The following is a 26303-nucleotide window of genomic DNA, read 5'->3' as shown; positions in this document are numbered from 1 at the left end:
AAAACAACATCACTCCTCTATCAATCCAAAACTGTCTGTATTTGAAAGTTGCCCTGAATATGGTTCTGAGGGATCCTGGTTCCTTTTATGTCATGTGTCGGGGACTAGAAGGAAATTCTCCTTCAAAGATTAGCCTGACAGCCCCCTGGGAGACATCCTGCCTGGGAGGCATCCTGCAGCTACCTATCTCCCTGGAACATCCTGCAATTATCAGGATCATCAGACATCTTGCAGCTGGCAGTTTTACCACCCACATCCAGCAATTGCTGATTAGAGAGCTTCCCCATCCCCAGCATATAAATACCCCTATGTGAACAATAAAAGTTTGCAGCTTGATCAGAACTTTTGTCTTGCTGTCACCTTTCATGTCTCTTGTCCCTTCATTCCTCCCCATCTAGGTTCGCTGCCCACGTTGATGTGTCCTGCCAGACGGGACATTTGGCGCCCAACGTGGGGCTCGAGCCTTTGACTGAGAAGGAACACCATCCTCCAGGAAGACTTGAACAAGCGGGAGTGCGAGATCGCCTCGGCAGACACAACCGAGAGACAGATCCGGGAGGAGAGCGAGAGACAGATCCAGGAGGAGAGCGAGGACAAGGCAAGGTGAGTGACCCACCATGGAACAAGCAGTTTCGTCACATGAGTTGTTTTTGTTAGGCCTCAAGGAGGCCCTCAAGACACAGGGGGCGCGTTTTAAGAAAAAGGACTTAAAATTATTCTTTTCATACGTAGGAGAATTGTGTCCATGGTTTCCCCTTGAAGGAACCATTGATGGTAAAAGATGGCTTAGAGAAGGAGACTGTTTAAAAGATTATTATGAATCCTTTGGCCCAGAAAAGGTGCCTGTTCCCACCTTTCTTACTGGAACTTAATTAATGAAATTCTTAAAAGTTCACCCTTTGATAATGGTACCTTAAAACTTGTCAGGATTGGGGAAGAGGCTATGCAAAAGACCTCTCGTCCCCCCTCAGCATGCCCTTCAGTTAGTATAGACATGGACCCTTCCCAGTCTCCCCAGGACCCTGGGAGCCTTCCTGTTCCTGCTAAAACCCCCACCCTAATAAATAAACTCCAATGGTTACCAACCGCCTTTATCCAGTTTTAAATTCTGGAGACACATTGACCCCTGGGGAGAAGGCTACCTTGGAGAAGGAAGCAGTTCGATACCATTCAGAAGACCTGCCACCTCTCAGGACCCTGCCACAGTCTATAGGACTTACATATCCACCTCCCTCCTATATCCCTACTGCCTTTTGTGCTCTGGCCCTTCAGGGGCCAACTGCCCCCTCAGATATTTTTTCCCCACTTCCCCTGCCTAACCAGGCCCGACCCTGCTTAGTCAGTTTTCCCTGTTCCTTCCAGACCTCAGCCAGGACTTAAGTTGATATGCAAAAAGAAGAAGCCTGGAGTCCGCTCAGTAGGAGATAGAGTAAAAGTGTCTTTTTACCTGAACTCAAACTAGACCAAACCAAAAAGTAAATTGTATGGTATTTACTAATTACTGGCCGGTTATCTTTTTTAGGACTCTTACTTTTTCTTAGATTCTGTATTTTTTTTTTTTTTGAGCTCATGATTTTCATCCTACAGACAAGTTAATGTTTTCTGATCAGTTCTATTTTTGATCAACTGTGGAGTTTTTAAACATTGCAATGGAGATTTCACCTGAAAAAACAGCTACAAGGCCTTGTATATGTGTGCACACGTGTGTTATGTGTTGTATGTCGGTATGTCTATATGTGTGTATGTCCATATATCATGCAGTTATACGACAATTGGCAGATATGAGGAGCGCTCAAAAAATTTTTAAAAAATGGATCCAAATATCTTTGATTCACGTGATTCAAATGGTTCAATTTAAATTGGGTAAACAGATAAAAGTAAAGATGTCTTTAAAATTAAGCTTATTAGTTTTTCTAGGTATTCAAAAAAAACCTAATAAAATGTTGATGAAATAATTGCTTAAATTCAGAAATTTACAAGTATTATTTCAAAATGTGAACAAAAAAGAAAGTTAACAGATGGAAAAGAAAAACTAAAAGGTTCTAGATATGGATTTATTTATTTATTTATTTTTTTTTTTAAAGAGAGAGAGAGAGAGAGAGAGAGAGAGAGAGAATTTTTAATATTTATTTTTTAGTTCTCGGCGGACACAACATCTTTGTTGGTATGTGGTGCTGAGGATCGAACCCGGGCCGCACGCATGCCAGGCGAGCGCGCTACCACTTGAGCCACATCCCCAGCCCCTAGATATGGATTTAATAGAGGGAAAATGTGTTTCTGGATAAGAAAGTCTATGTGATTAAGTTAATAAAAGGGTTTAAGTAAGTGATAAAAAAAGGTCTGTGTAAATTGGTTATATATGTAAGGTTTTGAGCAAGTAATCTTAAAGAAATTAAAAATTATACAACTATGATTAAACAACAACTGTTATTTTTCAATATTGTAATGTTGTTTGTTTAGAAGCTAAACTTGGTTAATATAAAAACATCAATGTAATTATGGTGCTATTAATGTGTTCATATCTTCCAGGTATACAAGTCTGTAAGGTAGAAGCTTCAAAAGAGCATTATATCAAGCTGGTGTTCTAAAATTGTATGGTAATTTTAGGCTTAAGAGAAAAACATGTTGGAGATTTATTTATATCATTTGTGTTCTATTACTGTACTTATTATCAATAAGTTATGTAAAGTTCCATGTTACTTTTACACTGAGATACAATTTAAATGTATTTTTAAGTTAGTGAGAGCCTAATCTATGTAAAGGTTTTATTGCAAAACACAAAAGTACTTTGCTATTTTTCTAAAAAAGGTTAAAAGCTTTCAGCCTTTTTTTTAATTCATGTTTTAGATGTGATATTATGTTTTGTTAGCTAATATTCATGTGAACTTGAGCAACAATTTATGTAGACTTTGTAAAATGATGTCTAAAAAGCAAAGATCAGCTTCAGAACTATAGTACTTAAGATTTATAAAGAGCCCTGCCTTACTTGAGATAAGACTCTCTGTCCCATCTCACTACATGTGAAAGTGACTATAAAAGAAGTAGGCCAGATATCAGTACATTTAAAGTTGTGTCCAAAGGTTAGTTTTTGTCACAATTGCCAGGATCTCAAACAGGGGATATACTCCATCAAAATTCAAGGTAGCTATTATATGAACTAAATGTTTTTACTCTTGATAATTTTATTTTGTAGTTTTCTTATAAATGATTTAAAATTGCCTGTTAATGTTTTGCAGAAATACTGATTTAAGAACACACAACCTGGGTTATTTTAAGATAATGAGTTATCACCTACAGGATAGAGAGATGGACATTAAAGCCCAGTACTCTTAATATAAGGCTATTGAAACTTATTTGCTGGATGTTTAAGATTAAGTTTTAAAATTAAAATTAAATTGAAAGGGCCAAGAAAATCAATATTTGGCTCTTGCCCTCTGAGTCAGTCTGAATCAGGGAATAGGGGACTTCTCCAAAGAGCTCTGCAACTCTAGGCCACATAACCTCCCGATCAGGGAGATTAATGAGACCAGTGGAGGACAGAAAGCCAATCAGTGCATTTGCTGTGAAGACGAGGGTCATCAAAAAAGGGAGACATCCCTGATGCTTCTGAGGGAAGCCATATGGTCAAGCAAGGCCTGGACCCATCCTAGCGCAAATGGCACTAGCAGAACTGAGAAGCTGCTGTGAAGTTCCCGAGGGAGGACTCCCAGGGTAACTCAGCTGACTGTTAACAATAGGTAGAAACAAAAGTCAGTTTGACTTGCTTCATCTTAAACACTTAGCAAAGACAGGCAAAGCCAAAACACGGCTATTCCTGGGCATTTTAAATGATAATAATAGTTAAATGTAACCTCCAACAATAAGTAAACTGGAGGCTACAAAAGAGATTCTTAGGTAGGAATGCCTGATAACTATCAAAAGAAACTGCCAGAGTAGTTCTAGTTTAAGGCCCACAGATATCCCTAACCTATACAGGTAGGCTTGGTGTTTGCTAGTATGGTTATCCAGCCCTAAGTAATAGAATTAAAGATTTCTCTATTAGACACAGAGGTCATACTAATAAAAGGATTTCGCAAGATCAGATGACGTTAAATTATTAAACTGTATCTTAAGGGGAAGGACATCTGTAACCCAAAAAGTTAAATGTTATATTTACAGTCCTGGTAACTGAGGATGTTAAAGCCTGGTGAGGGAACTTATGTACAATGACATGTTCCAGCTGCTACAATACTTATTCAGTACTCATGGTTTTTGTTTCCCTCATAAAAGCACCCATCCCCAGATAACAACCTGTTTTTCCCCAGCCAGACCTCAAATGGAACTGACTTCAAAAAAGGGAACTCATGTCCCCATGTCGTCGAGGAGAAGGCATATATACCAAGTTACAGTCAGCTGGATGCCAAGGCACTGTTGCCCATACAGGTCCACTATCATCATGTGGGGATGGAAGACCGTGCTGCCAACATTTAAAAGGATGTTCTACCCTTCTCTCAGGCTTATTTCTTTAAGTTTACATCCCCACAGATCTCTCTTTCTTAGATAAAAGTATAAGTAACAGCTCTGACCAACCATCTTCTGCCCTTGCCATAAGGGTTCGCTCCTCCATGGGCCCCTCTGCTTGGGGGAAGACGCACCCATGGAGTGAAGACATTAGGCCATAATAACAGAGGGTGCAGGAAGGACTGCAGGAGGATGGATCCACGGACCTCAAAACCCAAGACCTCTGAGTGACACACTCTGGTGATGGCGGTTGGCATGCTCCCCCCTCAAAGCCAACTCCTCCAAAAACATGCCAAGGCCACCATGAAATCTCCTAGTGAAGATGCTCGCTTGGATCAGGAGATATTCTAAGGCCTCCTAGAGGAACAGAGCCTCTATCACCCCCTAAAAACATGGCCGGTAAGGTATGGTCAAATATTTTATATAAGAAAGGGGGAAATGTCGGGGACTAGAAGGAAATTCTCCTTCAAAGATTAGCCTGACAGCCCTCTGGGAGACATCCTGCCTGGGAGGCATCCTGCAGCTACCTATCTCCCTGGAACATCCTGCAATTATCAGGATCATCAGACATCTTGCAGCTGGCAGTTTTACCACCCACATCCAGCAATTGCTGATTAGAGAGCTTTCCCATCCCTAGCATATAAATACCCCTATGTGAACAATAAAAGTTTGCAGCTTGATCAGAACTTTTGTCTTGCTGTCACCTTTCATGTCTCTTGTCCCTTCATTCCTCCCCATCTAGGTTCGCTGCCCACGTTGATGTGTCCTGCCGGACGGGACAGTCATGGTTCCACCATTTTCTGAAAACATGGAGTATTTGGATTTATTTATTTATTTAATTAATCCAGTCAGGAGGTGAGAAAAGAAGATAGAAAAGGTTCTGTTTCTTAACCACGTCAGCCAGCAAGTTATGTGTGCCAGATTCCATTAGTGAAAGCTAGTCAGATATTCCCATAGAGCTGGGAAATGCATTCTGTTTTAGTCAACATTTTGTCACTGTGACCAAAAGACCCAACAAAAACAACTTAGGAGGAAAAGTTTATTATGTCTGCAGTTTCAGAAGTTCAGTGCATGGTTGGTCAACTCCACCATAACTCTGGCCCCAAGGTGAGGCAGAATATCATGGCAGAAAGGTATGGCAGAGGAAATCAGAACATGGTAACCAGAAACAGAAAGTGAGCTCCACTCATTAGGGACAAAATATAAACCCCAAATACATGTCCTCTGTTATATAGTTCCTTTAGCCATACCCTAACTGCCTATGATTACCATCCATTTAACCATATTGGTGGATTAATCCATTGATTAGGTTATATCTCTCATGATCTAATCGTTCATTTCACCTCTGAACATTCTTGCATTGACTTACACATTAGCTTTTGGGGGACACCTCATATGTAAACCATAACACAGTCATTGGCTGGAAAATAACTGTCCAGCAATTAGTCTTCACTGTGGAATTGGGTGTAAATCTCTGATGGACAGCCAACCAAATCTACTGCCATTGAATGATAAAAATAAATGAGCTTTAAATTCTACTTTAACTCTGATTTTCATGAACTTCAACTTTCTTAAAGGTTCAGAACCATAAATATCCACTTGCACTTAACTGTAAATTTTTCACATTTCAAGTTGAAGTTATTGACTATAAACTGATTCATTAAACTCCAAGAGCTTTGAAGGAAAAATTCGACTTTTTTTTTTTAAATTTCAATATTTATTTTTCAGTTTTCAGTGGACACAACATCTTTGTTTGTATGTGGTGCTGAGGATCGAACCTGGGCCGCACACATGCCAGGCGAGCGTGCTACGGCTTGAGCCACATCCCCAGCCCAAAATTTGACTTTTTTAAACCTTGATTTCTGTATGCCCAGAGCCTCCTGCACACAGCAGCTTCCCATGGAATATTTGTTGAATGAAGGAACTGGTTATTATGTTATTCAAGTTTCTTTATACAACATGAACCCAAACTCAACTTGAATTCAATGTAAGAAATGTTATTTCTCAAGAATACATTTCTTCTATCCTGTCTGCTCCTACCATGTTAAGCTAGGCTTGATTCTGTGAGAATGAAATCTTGTGGTTCTTCATTCATTTCAGTTTGCACTTCTTCTCTGCCTGGGTGGTCCTCTACCCACATTCCCCTCCTTCAAGAGTTGGTTTAGAAATAATCACCTCACTTCCATATCTCTCAGTAGATTTGCACCAATTAAAACACACACACACACACACACACACACACACACACACACACACCTTGAAAAATGATATGTCTCCCTCTTTTATTCCCTTTCCTCCAAACACATAGTGGTCTTATTTGTTTCAAATTAGAGAAGACATAGAAAACAAAGAATCTTCAAGAACTGATTTCAGGAGGCAAGCTTCTATGACTCCCATAATTACTACAACAGAGATGGTTTTAGTGTTTTGTATTTGTGCTGAAATATTTATAAAACTTAAAGCCTTATTGGTCTTCACACTAAAATCTTTAATTTTTCAAGTATTATAAAAAGAGACAGAAAAAAGAAAACAAAAACTAACTGAACACTTGTAGGTTCCTGATGTTAGCTCTTTACAGACTTCACTCATCAAAATCTCGAGTCAACACAGCAAGAGATCAACATTATTATCACTATGTAGAGATGAGAAATGTAAAACTTAGAAAGGATAAAACATTGTTAGAGCCAGGATGCCAATTTAGACACATCTGACTCTGTGACAGGCTGACTGATAAATAATCCCATAAGATGCCCATGACCCAGTAAAATAACTTGTAAATGTTATCTTTATGGTAAAAGAAACCTTGCATGTATGATTAAGGATTTTGAGATGAAGAGATCATCCTGGATTGTCTGGGTGTACCCTAAATGTTGTCCTAGCTGGAGAGAAGCAGAGGAAATCTAACTACAGTAGAGGAAAAAACAGTGCGACCCTGAGAGCCAAGGTTGCCTCTAGAGATGAAAGAGACAATGGACCCATTCTTCCCTGCAGCATCCAGAAAGAACCAGCCCAGCAGACACCAGATTTGGGCCTCTTAAGACTCATGTTGAGACTTCTGACCTCCAGAACTGTAAGAATATTAATTTGCATCAAATTTGTGAACTTTGTTGTAGCAGCAACAGGAAACTAATACAGGCTCCGAACCTGGAGAAAAGTTTAATTAAGTCAGTTCAGCATGACAAACAAAACAGAGTACTTTTAACACCTTCCATATCAGGAAAAGCAACAACTAAGCCATGTCAGACTACCCAGGGAAATTCCAAATGTGAACACCCGCCAAGAACATTTTGACCTTCATCATGGCTATTCCAAAGGGATATCTGAAATCTTTAGCCAAGTGCTGCAGCAGATCTTCCTGAGTGGGAGGAAGGAACAGTGTGAGGGCCAGTCAGTCCCTCAGGCAGCCAAACCCTAAACCTTACAGAATCAAATCAAAACTCTGAACTGAACCCACAAGCCTGAGGTGGCCAACACAAACCTCAGTAGAACTAGGTGTACTTCCAGTAGCAAAACACTTTTAAACCAGGGCCATATTACATTTGCAAACCTTGGGGCAAAGCTTTGCATATGTCCTACAGTAGTCCAAGACTGGAATTTACCACAAAATGAGTAACTCAGAAAAAAAAGTTTGCAAACTGTGGGCCCAGCCCAGATGGAAAAACAAGCTACTGGCTTTGATGCAGTGCAAGCGCCAGCCCTGATGCCAGCACTTGCCTTCTCCAGGATTGCAATTGGCATAAGAATGGGAATTATAGTCATTTGAATTATGCAGACTTTCCACGGCAAAATAAGTACTACCATGATCTGAAAGAACGTTTGTTTACATCTTCTGTTGTTCATTGAGACAATTCTCTCTGGCTCTCCTGTCTGCTGTCCAGTGATACTCTCCAGGGGAAGTGACTCAAGCAGGAAGCAACCACCAAAGCCAAGAGAAAACAGAATCTTCTGAATGAAATTAGCTTTTCTTTTCCTGCCCCCTTTTGACTTGATGAATATTTGAACAAGAAAGTTTTAAAATCTTAGTCTTCTGAAGTAACTGAAAAAGTAAAGTTCAGAAGTACAAACGACAAAGTTGTCTGCATCCTTAGGAGGTTTCCCTGGTAGAGAGGAACAATAACTTAACCAAGGACAGAACATAAACATAATGAGAAAGTTGATAGAAATCTGAAATGATTTTAACAGCAAAAATTTCAAGTAATGAAAGTATTATACCAAAAATTCTTAATAGTAGAGGTCTTCTCAGAATGTAAAATTCCACTTATTCCCCCATCAATCTCTTTTAAATGCTAATATTGTAGGTATAAGAATTATCAAAAGTCTCTTAAAATTATTTTAATGATAACTTTGATTTCTTAAGAGGCCCAAATCAGGTGTCTGCAGGGCTGGGGTTATAGCTCAAGGGTAGAGCACTCACCTGGCGTGTGTGAGGCCCTGGGTTCGATCCTCAGCACCATATAAAAATAAATAAATAAAATAAAGGTATTGTGTCCAACTACGACAAAAAAATAAATATTTAAAAAATTGTTAGTTAAAAAATAAATCAGTAGGCAGTAATGGAGCATCAAATATTCACACAAAGGGTGAACAACAAAGTCAGTGCCCTGTCAAGAGTTCATAATCTACTAAAGAGAAAAGATATAAACCTGTAAAACATGGAACAACGAGGTTCAAAAAAATAAAAAATAGAACCATCCCAAAGCAGTTCGTGGGCAGATGACATATAATTGCTTTGGCAAGTGGCTTCTGTGGAGTTTAAGACAGGGTACTTAGAGCTGCGAGACTTGAAGAAGACGAGAGGATTTGTGCCTTCTTCATCAAGACATAACGTGACAGCAGGTAACCAGTGGGATAGGAAATGTCAAACCCCAGCTCCTCTGCTTGCTGGGCCTCAGACCTGGCCATTACGTACACACTCTGAGACTGGTGACTTTTCTCTCTAAAATGTGGGTCAAAACCAACTCCCCACGTTGCACTGGGGTTATAGTGAGAAATGTATACAAAGTTCTCAACAGATAGTAGATGCCTAATAAGACTTAGAAACTTTCATTTCCCTGGCGAGTCAGTCTCCAATAAAATTATTTTCTGGGTTTTGGTTGTAATTGTTGTTGTTTTGGTAAATCTTAGTCTTCTAAGGGGGGTACTTTTACCACTGAGCCATATCCCCACCCTTTTTTTATTTTTTTACTTTGAGACAGGGTCTTGCTAAATTGCTGAGGGTGGCCTCGAACTCGAAATCCTCCTGCAATCCTGGCTTCCAGAGCTGCTGGGATTTCAGGAGTGAGCCACTGCACCTGACCAAAAATTATTTTCTGAGATCATTGTGACACCTTGTTTTTCACAAACCCAAACATGCATTTTATTTCAGAGGTCTCTTGAAGCATTAGCTCTGTAAATATTCTGCTAACTATTTCATGGTGACTTTTAAGTTCCCCAAGACGTGGAGAGTCCTATGTAATTTTATTGATGACTCCTAAACTGAGAGCAAAACCATCAAGCACTGCTCCTAGACAAACAGAGCTAAAGGTTTCCCTGACTTCTACTTTTTTAAAAAAAGTTTTTCATATTTCAGACTTTCACAAATCTAAATGTTCTCAAAGACACTGGTCTTGCCACATGTTTGCTCTGACAAACTTAATTACCTCTGTAGCATCAATCTAATCAGAGAATGTTAACAAGACCAGGGCGCTTCTCAGGCCTCCTCTTGGTTCGTGAGTTTTGCTTGTTTCTATTGTCACGCAGCATATGGGTGAAGTGAACCATCTGTCTTAGAATTTTTCTTGTCCTTAATTACAAGAGAGACTGGGTAGGAGAGTATGGATACGCTTAACACAGGTCTGTCACCAATACCATTTGTAGGGTTGGCAACTGGGCAGTGACTCAGGGCTGAGAACCAGTAATAAGAAGAAGGAAATATTTCTCTATAAGCCAAAGTTTAAATGAAAATGAAAAGCCCAGGAGTGATCACGTATCCAGCCAATGGACAGTCTTTCCTATTACCGAGCTGGATGATGGACTGGTCCTGCATGTTACCTTGGCCCATCCTCAAGCTGACATTTTCTGATTCTCCCCTTCAGTTTCCGCAGCTGCCTTCACTCTTCTTTGGGATACGATTTCCTCTGAATATGAAATATAGTGATTTCAAGTGGCCTAACACCTATGCCTCAGTTTTGACGCTCTTGTTTATTCTGCAACTTCTACTGATGTCATTTGGAACGGAAACAAGGCATGCAAAGTCACCAGGACCATGGAGATGAGACCTAACTCCACTTAGGCTGCCCAAGAATAAATATGATGGTGCTTCTGTGACTGCCCAGTCAGGTCTGGGTTTCCAGCCAGCCATCACAGATCCACTTGGAAAGTGACTCACTCTCAGAAACACTGTTTTATGGGAGGACACAGAGCAGCTACGTATTTCCTCCAGTCGATGATGGATATTCTTCTAGAATAGAAATATGACTTCCAGCTGTGATCCAAAGAAACTTGCTAGGAATGTCCTTTTTAATCAAATGTTGCTAGTAGTTTAGTGGTTTGTTTCATAATCGAAGGCATCTTCACATGGAGGACCTGTGTCCATTATCTTGGAAAGAATGACACTTCAGTTGAGGGCTCAAGTTTACAGGCAAAGAGACAGACTTAATGCCACAGAACTGTCTACTTGAAAATAGTTAAAATGGCAAATTTCATGATATACATTTTGCCACAATTTTAAAAAATTTTAAGCCACAGAATATATAACTACCCCCTGGGTTAATAAGTCAGTATTGTACAAGGAAGCCAGCATTGCTTAAGACTCATTGATGAGAAGCAAAGCTTTCCACAGAAACCAACTGTCCTCTGCCTCCAAGCCTGGTCTTTAAGAAAAGCATGGGAAGAGCCTAAGGCATCTCTTTGATTAGTCACTCATGGTCCAGAGAAGGGCATGGTTGTTCCTACACAGGTAGGCTGGGACAGGAGGAACAATGACAATCACTCTTCTTAGTTCTACCAGTCAGGGATTATCACAGTTCATTTAGTGCAAAAAAAAAAAAAAATGGTGTTGGAACCCAAAGTGAATTCTTCATGGTATTATTGTGTTTGGTGAATAGCCCTCTGGAGCAGAATCAATCAAGGCAGCAGAGACATCTTTCAGAGAACCAAGCACCCTCATTCATTAGGCCCTACTATTGTTCCCTTCAAATGGTGCAGGTCCTGGCAGTTCAATAACCCACAATTGATGCTTCTGGGTCAGAAGTAGTCTAAACATGTCACTAATCCCTCTCCCCCTTGCTCAGCATATAGTAACATGTAATGTTCTATACTAGACATTGCTTATCAAATTGGGCATTCAAGATATTGGCCAAATTATATCATTATATTATGTACATGTATGAATATGTAACAATAAATCCTATCTTTTAAAAATTTTTTTATTTTAATATTTATCATTTTTTTAGCTTTCGGCGGACACAACATTTTTTTTGTTTGTATGTGGTGCTGAGGATCGAACCCGGGCCGCCCACATGCTAGGCGAGTGTGCTACCGCTTAAGCCACATCCCCAGCCCAAATCCTATCAATATGTACAACTATAATGCACCCAAAAAAATGTGGGGAAAAAAAATTGGGCACTCAGTGGGCCAGTGACCAGATCAGGCTCTCCAAGGGAAGATTTTTGTTGTTGTTGGCCATATGCACAGATGCCAGCCCTGATTCCTACTTTGTTCATAAAACACTGGGCAAACATTGAAGGGACTGGGAAGGAGGCTAAGTGATATCCACAAAGCAGTTCAACATGTCCACCCTTTCTCTGAGAGTCACCCTGCCATAGATGCTCTTTGGCCAGTGACCATGAACGACATACCATAGGGCCCACTCCAGAGGATCATCCACTGACTTCCCAAACCTCCTCACCATCGGTTTTCAAGTCTTCTTACAGGCAACATATACCACAAGGTGTACTGCTCAGAGTGCTGGGAGGACTTCCTTCTCCTCTAATCTAGAGGGCAGATAGCTCTGCTGGCACCTAAGTTGTCCACCAGTATTGGCAGAGCCATCTGTATATAAGACTTAAACAAACTCACACTGAGTCAAAGTGTGGGTGCTATACACACAATGGCAAAATAGTGGGATCATCAAAATGCTCATAAATGGAGATTGGCTAAATAAAGTATGCATACAGAATTAAACAAAACATAGTACGTTAATTTTAAATGATGCTGTGAACATGCAGTGAGAGGAACACTATGGTTGCTACATGGTTAAATGAGAACATACCTGTTAGAAGACAGTGATTGTCACTAAGATATAGAATTGTAAGATATAAGTTTTCTTCTTTCTGCTTATTTGAATATTTTAATTTGAATAGTATGAATATATCTGACTTTTATAACATACCATTAAAATAAAACCTTTTGGTAGGAAAAACACCACCACCAAACTTCCTAACAATAAGCATGATTTGAATGTCTTTGTAGGGCATAGCACTTGCACATACAAGGTTCTGAATTTATTCCCCAGCACTGCAAAATAAAAATAAAGTGTTTAATTCTAGCTAAATAAAACAAATTTTTGATCAATACAGCAGATGTGTATATTAGGTGTAAGGCCTTTTCTATAATCTATGTATATGGTATATCTACATATTATTTTATTAAGATTAAGAAAATACCTTTACTTATTTGGATATGTGTTTTCTTTTATAACATACTATTGACCTTACCAATGACTTATTCATTTCAAAGTTCAATTCTAACCTTGTTTCTCCAGGGAAAATACAATCCATTCTGTATTGATTTACTCTATGATAGTATCTAAGATGTGCTACAGAGGAAATAAAAATTGCAAGACTTTCCTTGGCCAGAATCCCCCTAAAGAAAAACTTGACTTTGTCCTCTTGCAATTCTGTTACTTACGTCTAATAAGGCATCTTCTCAGCAAGTGGACTGCCAAAACACAGGCCACATAAATGCATCTACAAAGTTCAGCTTTGTCCCTTGGGTCAGAGGCTAAAAAGAGAACAGTGCAGTTTTCTAGAAAGATTTTCTTCGAACACATTTTTGTGTTTGTTCCACATTCCTAATTATCCTTCACAGATTCACATTCAATTTTGGGGTCAAAGTGCTAAGGCTATTTACTTTCAAAGGACTACAAAATCGCAAGAAATGACATAAAATTGAGTCCAGGTATTCGTTTTCTTCATATTATGGTGGCTATTCTTCCCCTCACCCCCAATGAGGGCACACAGAGATAGGCATTTTGCACAGCTTGTGACCACTGCCCACTAGGGGCCCTGCGTTGACAGATGGTTACACACCTTCACATCCAGAAGGGAATAAAAATGACTACCACCCCACAAAATGAAGATTTTTAAATGAAATGGTATAAAAATAATTACCTAGAAATATCCTTCCTATAATATGTTACAGAATAAAGCATATTGCTTGCTTTTTATTTTCCTTGGATCCCTGTTCATCCATATGCAACCATGCTGATTCTTCCCTCCCTCAGCATCCTCTATTACATTAGCAGGCAGATCCATCATCAATGATAGAGACTTGCCCACTAGAGACTTTGAGAGGGTCCCTGACCTCACAATATCTTCTCTAGTGGCCTGAAATTCAATTCTTAGAATTTCATTTTGAGGTCTTGAAGATTCTGGGTTTGTTTCCCGCCCTCCATCAGTCTCCAAAAATCTCATAAAAGAGTAAATCCTAGGAACTGGTGGCACCCTGAGGGTGTGGGGATAGGCTGCTAGTTTAGGGGACAGATTTCAGGGGAATGAAGCCAAGAAGCGTGTGGATTAGGGCAGAAATCTTACTGGAGGACAAATTCAATCTCAAATATGAAAGCATTTCTTCAAGTTGCTCAGTTTATTTTACTGCTGTTAAAATCTCCTTCACACTCATGGTTAAGCCAAAATGATGACAACCCAGAAGACTGAAGTTCTAAACTACACCTTAAACTAAGCAGTAAGAGGAAAGGGGAGACTGCTAAGCACTTTGGTCCAGGGCAGGGGCAGAAAAGTGCCCTGTTACTGAAGGATGGCCCATGGCCAGGGTGCTCTGTTTGTTCTTTACACTTCCTTCCCCAGTGACACCATATCCCTTATACTCAAAGCAGAAGTTTCTGATCAAAGTGTTGCAAAACCTAAGAGGTCAAAAGAAGTGTCTCAGAGGCTTAACCATTAAAGGATGTCACAATCGCTGTAGCCTCCTAGCCATTCAGTCGGAATGAGGCGGAATCTCCAAGATCAAAGCTCCTCCCTTTTTCCCACAATCCCTGTCCGCAGCACTTTGAGGCTGGCCCAGGGCAGGGCTGGCTGGGAGAGGACCTCCTTGATGGTCTGCGTCTCTCCACTGTCCCTGGAATCGTTCCCTGGAGTCCACATTTCACATCATCAGACTCTCAATGGCATCCCAGTGACCTGGTACATCAGTATTCTATTGGGAGATTATTGAAAATCAAAGAAAAGTTTCCACCCTTATTGACAATGATATAATTTCAGCCCTGTGCAGAAAGACAATTAATTAACCCTCTAGAGAGGCTGCCTTCAAACTTCTCAGACCTGGTGTCCCTCCACTGACCCTCACAAACCTGAGCCCCCAAGCCCCCTGGTGGATTGGGGCTCTTTCTGACACTGGCACAGCAGCCTGCACCTTGAGCAGAGCATCTCCTGCTTCCCACTACCCACATTATTAGACAGCAAGGGCTGCCATAACAACTCCCACACACCGGGCGGCCTCAACAACAGAAATTTATTTTCTCACGGTTCTGCAGCTGGAAGTCCAAGATCAAGGGGACAGCAAGTTTGTTTCCTTCTAAGGACTCTCTCCCTTGCTTAAGATAGCTGCCTCCCCGCACAGCTTGACTTGTCTAATCTCCTTTTTTTTCAAGGACATCAGTCATATTGGATTAAAGCCTCATTTTACTTTAATTCCTCTTTAAAGACCCTATCTCCAGTGGGTGCAGTGGCACTTGGAATTCCAGCTACTCAGGTGGCTAAAGAATGAGGACCAGGGCTGGGGATATGGCTCAAGCGGTAGTGCGCTCGCCTGGCATGCGTTCGGCCCGGGTTGGATCCTCAGCACCACATAGAAACAAAGATGTTGTGTCCGCCGAGAACTAAAAAATAAATATTAAAAAAAAATAATAATGAGGACCACAAGTTAAAGGTGAGCCTCAGCATCTTAGTGAAACCCTTAGCAACTTAATGAGACCCTGTCTCAAAATAAAAAATAATAAGGACTGGGGTGTAGCTCAGTAGTAGAGTGTCCTGGGTTCAATCCTAGTACCATTAAAAGAGGGAAAGAAGGAAGGAAGGAAGGAAGGAAGGAAGGAAGGAAGGAAGGAAGGAAGGAAGGAAGGAAGGAAGGAAGGAAGGAAGGAAGGAAGGACAGTCACATTCTTAAATACTGAGCTCATAACACTGTCCTCTGATCTTCAGGAAGAAATTTCAAAAGCCACAGAAAGTAGAGCTGTTGTTCTTTGATTTAGCTAGGAATGGTAAGTGCAGGCTTTCTTTGAAGACGAAGGGTCCTAGCATCTAAAATATAGAAGTGATGTTCCAGAAAAGAGAACCCTGCTGAGCTGGTGTTAGCTCAAGGAAGATGATATGAACTAGGAGAGGAACCATCCTAAACCATAACCCTGGCATGACTCTACCCAAAAGAAGTGGAGGGTCTCCTGCATTGTCACCAGATGGTTCAGGATGGGGAGCACCATCCAGTTGGATGCATTAGGGACTTTGAACAGCTGACCATGAGTAAGACAGGCTGGGATCACCCAGCCTTGACAGCCCGACAGAGGGAATGACCTGCTTTTCTCCCAGACCCAGCAAGAGCATATGGCATTACCTCAGGGCTGTTTCTCATCCCATACAGCCAGGCCATTCTTTTCTGTTTTTGCTTCCTTTTGGTAACAATTACAATAATAGGAATGACAGCAAGAGAGCCACATACTGACCTCTTATTGTATAGGGAGATTAATTGCTTTGTATACATCATCCTGTCTAATCCTCATGCTATCTCAATTTAGTATGGTAGAAACTGAAGCACAGAGAAGTTAATTACCCAAGGTCACACAGCTAACAAAAAGAAGAGCTGGCATGTGAGCCAAGAACTCTGACTGCAGAGAACTTAGCTATTCTGTTCATCAATCTACCCTCAGGAGGTAAAAATGATTTGACTAGAACAGTATGCTGAGAAAACCATAAGCTTCATCTTCATGAAGCCTCGTTTTCAAATCCTAGCTCTATAACCAAGGACAAGTTCATCTCTCTGCATTTGATTGCCTCCTATTTGACAGGGGGATAATTTAAGAAAAGTTCCAATCAAAGTAACTCCTAAATAGTACCTGTCATTATGACAATTATTTTTCTCTCCTAGCTCTGTTCTGTGACTGTATTTGTAGTGATATGGACCAACAACACTGTACTGAAATAAAGAGTGGCGCCTTACTTTACAAGTTAACACTAATTAGAACTATTAATTTAAAGTCATTCTTTTAGCTCATTCTTCAGCAAAAGTGAATTTCAGATGGACCTTTCTTTTTCACCTCCTTTTTAAAATCACTACTGATTGCTTATTAACATTGCATTTTGATTATCCCTACAGCATCTCAATCCCTTAGGAAGACTCCATGAATAATTTAAATTTCATGTTTAATTTATTCTACATGCTTATAGCAACTATTTTCATAGACTGATCCTTGTTAAAGTTCTCCAAGGCCTTGAGGCACAGGTGGCACCATTAAAAATGCATTTCTCAGTTTTCTTGAGGGATTCTTTTTAAAGTGCAGGGATGGGCATGATCATAGTTAATTGACAGTAGATAACATGCTACTTTGTTCACCACGCTTGAAGAAATGTTGCTTTTTTGGTCTGAAATTAGTTATGTGCCAATACTTTCCACTTCCTGCTTTGGGATTATAATTGAAGCATATAACATAAGATGGCGCGACAGATTTGACTCTTTGCTAGGAAACTGTTGAAAGGAGAATTATAGGGGAGAATTGGGAGAGGGAGATGAGGTAAAGAGTGAGAAATGTATATTTCTGAGGAGGACCTTCGAAAATTCAGCAGTAGTGGGATATGGTAAATAGGCCAGAATCTTTCCCAGGCATTATCCAGATTCTCAGGAAGATGGGGAATCCTTTTCTCTAGTGGTGACTCCCATTCTCAAGCCAACATGCATTTTCAATGAGGTATCACCCTCTTGCCTGGGACAAAAGTGAAACTAGAACAAATTCCAAATCATATAAATGGTATATGTTTCATTCATATTTGACTTGAATTTGCAATCTCCTAATAACTAATTTAGGCCCCCTTGTAAATGTTTCCTATTTATTGAGTCAATAGAGTTTTCATTTGTAGAAAAGCTAAAAAAAAAAAAAAATTAAAAAAGAACACAACTAAGGATAAACCAATTCCAATTAACATGGTTTGGGAGGCATTGATTCTACTTGGATTCCCATGAATTAACATTGTCCTTTTAGAATAGACCTTTGGTTAAAGGTATCCCCTTCTTGATGATGTTGTACCTCCAACATAATGAGGAGTCCAATCTGCCTTGGGGAAATCTCTCTTTCCCTTAAGGAAGCCCTATACTACTAAGCAGTAGGATTTTTTAATCTACTCACCAAACAGATGGACCAGACTCAGGATTGACTCTAGAATTTTCTATCAAAATAGTTGGGGAATTTTTCTTCAAAACATTGAATTATATTAAATAAGCCCTAAAGTAAATTCTAAAAAAAATCCATAAATATACCTTCTATTCTCGCAGCCATCCTATAAGGTAGGTACAATTTTAGCCACATGTCATATTGGAAGACTCTGAAGCTAAAGAGGTTAAGTGAAGTCAAGGGTTTTGTGGTGTCCTAGTGGTGAATCCAGAATTCCAACCAAAGCCTGTCTAGTTCCAGAGCTCAGGGGCACAACCTTTGTCCTCTACTACTTCTGTGCTCACCTGACTTCTGAAACACCATAAAAGCTCTGATAAAGTCTATTCCTGGACATAGTATTTTTTTAAAAGAGAGAGAGAGAGAGAGAGAGAGAGAGAGAGAGAGAGAGAGAGAGAGAGAGAGAGAGAATTTTCTTAATATTTATTTTTTAGTTTTCGGCGGACATCTTTATTTGTATGTGGTGCTGAGGATCGAACCCAGCGCCACACACATGCCAGGCAAGCGTGCTACCGCTTGAGCCACATCCCCAGTCCATGGACATAGTATTTTAATGAAAGAGAGTCTTCCAAGATTTCATGGCAAAATTGTTAAAAAATAAAAAGAGTACTGAAGATGAATGAAAAATCAAATTCTTTGAGGTAGTGGACTGGGTACATGTGCTGGAGTTTGCTGATCTTCCATCAAAGTCCTGCTTCTCAGTTTACAGTGTTTGGACTTTATCTGCCTACTAGTTTCATTACAAGCTACTCACTAACTGGTCTTTTCTATTTAAATCAAGCTGGACACCTTAAAATTCCTGCAACAGATTTTCCTGTCTCAGTTTCCTTCCAGAAGTTGTTCTCCCCCCTTGGAAATGCCCTAGAGATCTTCCCACCAAAGGATGGATCTTCCCACCTTCCTGGATCTGAGCTGACTTTATGGCTTGCTTTGGGCAGTAGGATGTGGCAGAGTGACATCATATGACTCCCAAGCCTTGGCTCCCAGAAGTTCTGTAGCTTCCACTTTCTCTGTGCACACTGCTACCCATCAGTGAGAGGCACTATGAAGGATGAGAGCCATGACATCCAGCCCATGACAAGGGCGAGGCCATCCATGACCAGCTGAACCACCAACTGCAACAGAGGCAGAGTACAGGTGAACCATCCTCCCTGAGCTCTGCACAAATTGCCATGCCAAAGAGGAGTGACAAATGAATGGTTGATGTTTTAAGCCTTCAAGTTTGGGGGTGGTTTATAATGCAGCAGATCACTAATATGTGTCTTTTTTATCCCTTCCTTCCTAATATGTCTACTGTCTACATATAAGCTGAGCTTCAAAGCCATTCCTACAAGAAATTTCCCAGACTGAAACTTCCTCACTTGGGACTAAGAGATGCCTGCCCCGCAGTGTAATTCTAAGGGCACAGAGACCAAATGTCTCTCTACATGCCTTCCCATCCACTGTTGATGCCTGGATCTTACCACTAAAGTTTTAATTGCTTACATAAAAGCATAAATGTCTGTCAAATTTCAAGACTTGCTAGAAGGGATAAAACACTTGTGCTTTTGATTTTTCTCTTATTACAAAAGTATAAGGGAAGAGAAAGTGACTGTAACAAAGAGAAAAAAAATAATAATTCAGATCCACCTGAATATAAGCCTTTAGGGAGATAAAGGAAATAATTATGTATCTAATTTCAATGTTTAATTTAGTTTAACTAAGCATACATATTTCAAATCACATTATGTAAAATAACATTGATTTAGAAATATACCTTTTTTCCATTCTTCCATTCCATGAAAAAAAGTTGCCATATGTCCTTCATATCATGAGAGACACTTTCTTAGTCATCTTACATTTTTCCAGACATCTCTTTCATCTATTTTTTAAACTATGAGGACGCCATTAAAATCTTTTTCCCAAGCAACAAATACCCATTCATAAAACACTGCCAATATTTTGTACCACACTTATCCTTCAAGGCTCTATTAATGATTATAATGGGTCAACACTTACAGTATTGCTTTGTAAAGGGAAATTGAGAAAGCTGGTTTACAATGATGCCAGTGGCTAGGAATTTGGGGGATTTTTTTCCCCAAAGAAAAGGTTCATTAAATTCATGGTAAATTTTTTTGCTCTTTTTTTTTTTAACCAAACACTTATAATCATCTAAAAGTCTGTAATTTCCTGAGGTTAATTCAAGCTAATGTGTTTTCCCCAAATAGTATTTTGTATTTTTTTTAAAAAAATCAGCGAATATCCCATAATGCAACAAATTTTAGAAAGACTCAAATGAGATAAATATTTTGGAGGGGAAACCAAATTTCCTCATCTGACATATGTGATTGTATATTATGCTAAACGCAATCAGTTGTTTAATTCTTTGTAAGAAAGGTATCAAAAACATACATTGCAGAAAAGACAGCCTTTTTAACAAATGGTGCTGGGAAAAGTGGTTATCTATATGCAAAAGAATCACACTTAATCCTTATCTCTCATCTCACACCCTACATAAAAGTCAACTTAAAATAGATCAAAGACCTTGGAATTAGACCAGAAACTATGCAGCTTCTAAAAGAAAATGTAGGGTTAACACTGCAATATAAAAGCACAGGCAACAACTTTCTCAATAGACCCGCTAAAGCTCAGAAATTACTGCCAAGAGTTACTAAATGGGATGGCATCAAATTAAAAAGCTTCTACACAGAAAAGAAAACAATGAAGAAAGTAAAGAGAGAAACTTCAGGATGGAGAAAATTTTTGGTAGCTGCTCTTCTGACAGAAGATTAATATCCAGAATACATAAAAACTTTAAAAGCTTACACCAAAAAAGAAAAACCCACAACAAATAATCCAATTAATAAGTGGGCAAATGAACTAAACTGACACTTCTCAAAAAAGAAATACAACAAACAAATATATGAAAAAATGTTCAATATCATTAGCAATTAAGGAAATGCAAATCAAAACTACACTGAGATTCTATCTCACTCCAGTCAAGAATACAAACCATAATAAATTTTGGAGAGGATATGGAGAAAAAAGAACATTTTTACACTCTTGGTGGGATTATAAATTAGTACAACTACTATGGAAATTAGTATAGAGGCTCCTGAAAAAAACTGGGAAAAAACCCACCATATGACCCAGCAGTACCACTCCTCATTTATCCTAAAGGATTAAAATCATCATGATACATGATATATGATACATGCATGCCCATGTTTATAGCAGCACAATTCACAATAGCCAAACCAGCCTAGGTGTCCATCAGTGAAAGAAAGGATAAAGAAAATGTGGTACATATACACAATGAAATTTTATTTAGTCATAAAGAAGAATGAAATTATGTCATTTGCAGGAAAACAAATGGAACTTGATAAGATTATGTTAAGTGAAATAAGCCAAACTCAGAAGTCAAAGGTCATGTTTCTGTCATATGTGGAAGCCAGAGAATAAAAAGGTAAAGGAAGGTGGGGTGGGAGAATCTCTTGAAAATCAAAGGGTGATCAGTAGAGTAGAGTAGAGGAAAGGGACCAGAGGGAGGGGGAAAGGGAGGGAAAGAGGAAATGCTGAGGAACAATAATAGCCAAATTATATTGATATATTTTGTGCATGTACAAGTATATACCAATAAACCCACCATCATGTACAACTATAATGCACCAATAAAAATATAGGAAAAAAATTCTTTGTAAAAGCAATACACCATTATTTACTTGACTTCCTTTTTACTATTGTACATTTAGATTGTATGGAGAAGCAGAAATATCTCAAGAAAATATCAGGTCCTTCCACCTTAGTGTGATTGCTTTTAGATTCCTTTTTTACCTTTTACTTTACTGAGTATCTACCCAAAGTAAAATATACCAAAAGTGAATAAGAGAAGTCCCCCCATTCCAAAGCAGACAGAGCTGCAAACAATTAATTGCACAAAATATGATAGGCATTTGAATAAGGGTACAGACTAAATACTTTAAAAATAAAATAAAACCTCCCAGTGATTAGAAAGCTCCTCCCTCGGTCATGCTAACTTGGTTCTCCTGTTAGTCTTACGTAAAAGGCTAAATAAAGTCCATTCCTAATTAGAGAGAAGGTAGGCCACTCAGGAGAGTGGTCAGAAGAAGGAAGCTTCATAAAAAAAGTCAACATTTAAGGGTTTGGGGGACTTTTGGTTGGCTTGTTGATTTGCTCATTTTTTGCTTACTTTAAGGATATTAGAACTTAATTTTGAAAGCATTTGTAAAGTTGGGGGAAATGTTCAGAAATCTTTTCTCATATGGTTTCCTGGAATGGATCACCTTGGCTGTGTAGAAACCAGTCTGGCCACACCTCTGTCAAGCAACAGTGGAAAGTTTCCTGGACTAGGCACTTCCCCTAAGAGCAAGTTTTAATAGGGGTGAAAAAGAACCCAGGGGCACCTGGCCCTGAAGGATGGGACAAGAAAGAAGCCAGGACAAGTGAGAGCATGAAAGGCCAGAACCCGCCTGGCATCTTCCCCGTCTGGCTAGGACCAACCCTGCCACTCCCAGGCTCCTCAACACCCTGCTGTGCATTTCCATGCCCACATGCCCCACAGGGACATTGCTGCCTGTCCTCACTGCCTCTTCAAGACATGCAGGTCTCCTCACTCTCCAATAAGTTCCTGAAGTTTAACGGAGATAGAAATATTGTAACTTCTGAGTCCAAGGCCTCCATTTCAGGCCCCAACTTCAGGCAAGAACAGCTGTAGTCAAGAGGGTGACTGCAACCTCATGAGACCCAGAATTACCCAGCTCAGCTGCTCCTGAATTCCAGACCAACAGAAATTCTGAGATTATAAATGTTTTTGTTTTGAACTACTAAGATTTTGTGGTCATTTGTTACACAGCAATAAGTAACAAATACAAGGACCTCAAACAGTTTGTTTATGTGTGCCGCAGTTTGGCTGGGCACAAATAACCAGCCGCCACACAGCCTTGTAGGTTCAAACAGCAACCTTTATTCCCAAACTCTCACCGCGGCCCTCTACACACACTTCCCGGGAACACACTTCCTCCACTGGGCTCCGTGCCAATTCTCTCAGAACCCTGCGAGAACTCAACAGGAACTCCAAAGTAGCGGGCACCCGAGGCAGCAGGATCCGTCCTAATCCCAGCAGGATCCACCTAATCCCCCAAAGCAGGGTCACCTTTCAACCATTCCCTCTGGCAAAAATGCCAGATGTCATTCTGACTAAACTGTGGCTCTCAACATATGTGAGTTATAACTGTTTATGCCTACCATTGAAAGGGTAAAGTTTCTAAGCTGCAAAGCCTGAATAAAAATGTAAAAGACCGGGCATTGTAAAGTTTCTAAACTGCAAAGCCTGAATTAAAATGTAAAAGACTAGGTATTGTTAAGTTCCTCTGCTACACCCAGAACCTGAAATTCCTGAGATAGTTAAGACAACACCCTACTGGCCATTTAGCCTAGGGCCCTGTGCAGTTTGTCACAGGGCCCGAACCAATCAGTTTGAATGTGTAACCCGCTTAGGAATGACCAATCACCCCCGCCTGACCTGTTCCCGCCAATGAATGTGCTAATCACGTCTCAGAGTTGTTGTTCAATTTTCCCATGGCGCCTCATGGTGATTTGTTCTGATGTATGCAAAGCCCCCCCAAAAAAAAAAGTGTACTTAAGCTCTGCTTGACCTCTGCTCATGGCTCTGGGCTGCTCTATCTTCCTGAGTGAGCCTGGAACCTCAGCATGCTGAATTAATAAATCCCCTTTTGCCAATTGCATGGAGCCAGTCTCTTGTGTGGTCTCTTCCTCCCATGCTCCACCGGACCTTTATACCATGTTATAAATTTAAACAAAGATTTTAAAACATGTAGGCATTCGTTCATTGAAAATAACAGTAATAAGTGTATCACGTGTTCATATAAATAGCATTTCTATGCAAAGTAATTCTTTTGCAAAACAAAAACTATTTAACTAGAAAAATGGCATCCTTTTACATTTTTACATAGCTTCTTAAAATCCAGTTTAATAGAAGATAGCTATATCTCCTTCTGCATTTAATCTCTTAGAAAATAACAGATGGTCTAGCTTCTAGAAAACCTCTATGCACTTAGAAGAGAGTAAGCATGAAAAAAAGAATATTGACTAGTCCAAGTCCTCTTTCACACCCATGACAAGTAGACACATGGGTCACCCTTGAGCAAGGCAGTGACTGGAAACTCACCATATCCACAAAGCCCACTGTTCCCCTAAAACCTCCCAGTGATTAGAAAGCTCCTCCCTGGGTCATGCTAACTTGGTTCTCCTGTTAGTCTTACGTAAAAGGCTAAAGTCCATTCCTAATCGGGTGTGTTTGTGTTGTTTGTTGTTGTTGGGGGTGATGGTGCTTCAATCACTGCCTGTCAGGAGAGCCACTCAGCTCCAGTGAGTTGCAGTCTGCTGTAGAGGAGAGAAGCCGAGCTGGTTGTGAAATCTCATACAGTAATGAAAAGAATGGGTGAGAGTACCAAATGGCCTGAGGCATCAAAGGAATTTGAGAACAAATGATGAAAAGGAAAAGCAAATTAAAAAAAAAATCACAGATGGAAGCACAGTACAATACTCCAATAATAATAATAAAAAAAATCCCCCATTATAGTATATGGGAAAGATGGAAGAGTGAGAGTCAAGGCGAAGCACAACCTTGAAATCTCTGATTGTTCAAGAGAGATTTGCAATCCAAAGGCAAGAAAATAAAACCAGTCAATTAAAATTGGGAAGGAAGGTTGTTTAAAAGAGAAGAGGAAGAATGAAAGTAAACGACAGTGTTAAGGAAATCTTAGAAGCTTCTTTCAAAAGTAAAAAAAGATACAGAATTAAATGAGGACTGGAGAATAAAGCCATCATGAATATAGAGAATGACCCTTGGCGTCTTTCTTTTCCACTCACTTCTAATCCCTTTTCCTTAAGTAAGTGATTTACAGTTATTGCCTTTTTTTTTCCTGAATTTTAAAAATTGCCTAATGGAGCCAGGAAGCTACTGTTCTTTTAATGGTGCACATGAATGGGCTAATGGTGGGCACTGGTTCATAAAGAGTCAAAAAAAATGAGAGCTCAGGAATAAAAATGGCTCCAAGGAAAGAGATGCCAGGACTCTTACTGGACGTGTGTGTGTGTGTGTGTGTGTGTGTGTGTGTGTGTGTGTCTGTCCAGGACTCGTACTTAGACTTCCAACTGTTGCCTTCAGGGTTCACCTTGAAGTGAATCAGTGAACTGAATTTTGTTTAATGTGTAAAATTGAATAAAAGATCCACTGTAAGGAAACAAAAATGAAGTGATCTCACATCTCCCAAGGCTATGTCACAATTGTCCCTGTGCAGTTATATAACTGTATCTTCCAGGTGTCCTTAAGGAGCTATCCCTGGCCAGGCCCTATATGGATCCATAATTTCTTACTTCTATTCAGGTGTGACTGTGAAGCCAGATTTAAAGTTAGGTAGTCAGTGTAGTTAGGTAAATCGGGTCTAATACCCAGTGAAATCTAAAATGGAGGCCATGCTGAGAATGATTCCAGGAAACAGGACAACTCATGGAATGTTAATGAAGTCCTGAAAAAGCCCTAGGCCAAAGTCCATCCCAAAGAAGTGTTAATGAAGTCCTTCCTGCTCAGACTACTTCTTTGGCCCACCTGTGTCCCACCCCTGGGGCCTTCCCACCTACATTCCCTCACCAAAACTATACAAAGGGGAAACAACCGCACTTCTGCGGATTCCACCTCTTACTTCCACGGATTCCACCTCTTGGGTCCCCTTCTTCCTCCGGGAGAAGTCTTTTCTGCTGTCCTTTAATAAACTTCTAATTCCTACTCTGACCTTGCCTCGGCGTGCTTCTTTGGTGTTATTCTTCAACATTGGGGAAGCAAGGACTCGTCACCGGTCAACAGCGGTAACAACTGTAGGAGAAACAGATAAATTAGGTGGGTCTTTATTATTATTATCGTACCATACGAAAACTAATAAAGCAATTTTATTAAACAACCAGCTACAAATATCTCAACAAATGACTAATATGCCCTACAAGTGTCATTTTTGTTCTGACCACCAATCTCACTGGCTCCAGGTGGGCAAGGCAGAATCTCAGAGCTGTATCTGTTTTAGGGTTCTTATGCCTTTCTAGTCTTATTCTGGGCACTTTTCACATGTGTGGT

The 26303-nt window shown here is 39.9% G+C and overlaps 1 long non-coding RNA gene across 1 annotated transcript in view; it reads right to left on the bottom strand.

Annotated features, from left to right (window-relative positions):
• Positions 1-26303, bottom strand: part of LOC120887605 (uncharacterized) — a 98361-nt gene that overhangs the window by 59387 nt on the left and 12671 nt on the right. Inside the window, exon 3 of the long non-coding RNA XR_005730926.2 lies at positions 25879-26048. This is a non-coding gene — a long non-coding RNA (uncharacterized LOC120887605). The remainder of the gene's footprint in view (positions 1-25878; positions 26049-26303) is intronic.

The sequence above is a fragment of the Ictidomys tridecemlineatus genome, chromosome 10 (assembly GCF_052094955.1).
Source record: "Ictidomys tridecemlineatus isolate mIctTri1 chromosome 10, mIctTri1.hap1, whole genome shotgun sequence".
NCBI lineage: Eukaryota > Metazoa > Chordata > Mammalia > Rodentia > Sciuridae > Ictidomys > Ictidomys tridecemlineatus.
Note: the sequence above shows the minus strand (reverse complement) of the source record. Positions and strands in the feature narration are given on the sequence as shown.